Source organism: Octopus sinensis, linkage group LG6, assembly GCF_006345805.1.
Source record: "Octopus sinensis linkage group LG6, ASM634580v1, whole genome shotgun sequence".
NCBI lineage: Eukaryota > Metazoa > Mollusca > Cephalopoda > Octopoda > Octopodidae > Octopus > Octopus sinensis.
The window spans coordinates 30,486,602-30,489,463 of record NC_043002.1 but is presented as its reverse complement, the minus strand read 5'-3'; the positions used below and the strand labels follow the sequence as shown (position 1 = coordinate 30,489,463).

At 38.5% G+C, this 2,862-nt stretch overlaps 1 non-coding gene across 1 annotated transcript; it reads right to left on the bottom strand.

Annotated features, from left to right (window-relative positions):
* Positions 1 to 433: 433 nt before the first annotated feature.
* Positions 434 to 536, bottom strand: LOC115213574. Its single transcript, XR_003881827.1, has one exon. It is a non-coding gene; the product is annotated as a U6 spliceosomal RNA (small nuclear RNA).
* Between the last annotated feature and the right edge of the window lie 2,326 nt (positions 537 to 2,862).

The window sequence follows — 2,862 nt, the reverse complement described above, 5'->3', positions numbered from 1 at the left end:
TTAGTCGAGGAAATCGACCCCAGGACTTATTTGTAAGCCTAGTACTTATTATATCGGTGTCTTTTGCTGAACCGCTGTTTACGTGGACGCAAAACACACCAGCGTAGGTTGTCAAGTGATATTGGAGGGACAGCACAGACGCACAAACGTATACACACAAACATACATACATACATACACACACATACACACACACACATACACACACACACACACACACACACACACACACACACACACACACGTATATATATATATACATATATACGACAGGCTTCTTCCTGTTTCCGTCTACCAAATCACTCACAAAGCTTTGGTCAGCCCGAGGCTATAGTAGAAATCACTTGCCCAAGATGCCACACTGTGAGGCTGAACCTGGGACCATGTGGTTGATAAGCAAGCTACTTACCACACAGCCACTCCTACACCTATAAAAAATATAGAAAGCTTCAGGAATTTGCGTGTCATCCTTGAGCAGGGGTCATGCTAATCTTCACCGTATCGTTCCAATTTTAGTATATGTACTGCCGAAGCATCGTTTAAAATAAGTGTCAGTCGAACACTGGATCAATGTAATTGACTAGACCCCACCCCAGCCTTTTAAAGCCTTGTGCCTATATTAGGAAGGGTTATTTTATTGATAATAAGAGATGTTTAGGTAGGACAGAGGTTAGAGTGTCGGACAAAACACTTGAGATATTTGTTATGGCTGTTTACATTCTGACTTCAAATCGCGCCGAAGTCGACATCACTTTTCTTTTCTGGGTTCGATTAAATAGACCACCACCTGTGTACTGGTGACATGTTATTCGACAATCATTTTCCTGCAAAATTATGAGTCTTTCCCCCAAAATATAGTAAACTGGCTGAATCGTTGGAGCATCGGACAAAGGGGCTTGCCGCATTTATTCCAGTTCGTTACGTTTCTGAGTTCATGTCCAGTCAAGTTTAACTTTGCTTTGTTCCTCCTGTGTTGATAATATAATACCAGTAATGTATTCGTGACGATTCATCGCGACTAAATCTAGCTCATGTGTTTTCTGGCCTTATGTCTAAATGAGAAATTATTAATTTGCTGTTAATTATCTTTGGACATTGGCTATAATGTGGCACAGCTTCCATTATATTGCTTCCACAGTAGTTTATCTATCATAGGTCAACGTGATGGCTTCTATGGGGCTGGTCGAATTTCAAGAAATAAGAACCGGGTTTCCCTCGGATTGTACCTCAATATGGTTTGAAGAAGAATGCATTAGATAATGTAGTCCGAAGCAAACTTTGATCTGAATAAAAGGCAGGAAGGTCACGAGAGGAATATCTTTTAATCATTAGACTCTAAAATAGGGTTTACTTGGGTCTAAAATCTATATTAGCAATAACATCAACATCAAAACCTCAGGGAGAGAAAGATTATCTCTACAGTTAGTTGATATGTTAGAAATAGCAGCTAAATCTATGCGGTCAGGCCATATGGTAGAAAGAGTAGCTAACTCTTTAAGTCAGTCATATACTAGAAATAGTAACTGAATATCTGCAATCAAACGCTATGTTAAAAATAGCAGCTAAATTCATGCAGTGAATCGACATAGTAGGAACTTTTGCGATAAGTCAATATGCTAGGAATAGTAACTAAATGTCTGAGGTCAAACGCTACGTTAGAAATAGTAGCTAAATCTATGCAGTCAGTCGATATGCTAAAAATAGTAGACAAATCTCCACCACCAAATGACGTTCTATCCTCTCAAAAGAAAACCACATTGACCAATTTTGTTCAACCTGAATAAATCCCTGATGGTTAGTTAGAATTTATTTGCTCATAGGTTTACTCAGTCAGATTAACCTTGAACTTAACAACGAAATAATCTCAGATGGATGAATAAGAATGTCACTGCCACTTGATACCATTGTCATGAGACTGTCAACAGTGGAAATATTTCTAAGCAAAGACGCCAGATTATTTTTAAATTTCCTACTCTGTTGTAATTTCTTTCTAATTAACTTTTAGAAAAAAATGAATGCAATTTTCGTCATCAATATGAAAAATAACATTGTTTGCAAAATAAATGATTTCAAAAAATTCACAACGTGGGAAAAAATCTAAAGAAGATCGTGCGCGCGCGTGTGGACGTAAATATTTGTGTGCAATTATATTTCATTTGTCCATTATATCATTCAGTGATTTTCAACTGGGGCCCATATAAGATCCTTGGAGATCCATATAGGAATCTGTGGTAAACATTTGTGCAAGAGACGCAAACGAGGCTGTGAGGTAAGAAGCTTGCTTCCCAGCCACAAGGTTCTGGGTTCAGTCCACAAGTGTGCCATCCTGAGCAAGTGTCTTCTGCTATATCCTCGGGCCGACCAAAGCCTTTTGAGTGGATTTGGTAGATGGAAACTGAAAGAAACCCGTCGTATGTATATATATATATATATATATATATATATATATATATATATTGTGTGTGTGTCTTTCTGGCTGTGCTTGTCCCACACCAGTGATTGTCAAGCGCTGTTGGTGTATTTACGTCCCCGTAACTTAGCGGTTCGGCAAAAGTGAGCAGTAGGACAAGAACCAGGCATTAAAATGAGTACAGGGGTCGATTCTTTCGACTAAAATCCTTGAAGCGGCACTCCAGCATGGCCGAAGTCTAATGAGTGAAACAATTAAAAAATACAAGGTAAATTGCTTATACTTCTACAGCTGCCGATATACGAAGTTCCTAGTCTTATCATTAAAGGCATGAAACGATGTATTAGTATTTTCGGCCGATAACCGATGAAGAATTAGGGCCCATGTGTCTGTCCTACAGTACGTTTTGTAGTATTTAATGCATTTTTCATTTATGGAATAACTGAACGCCA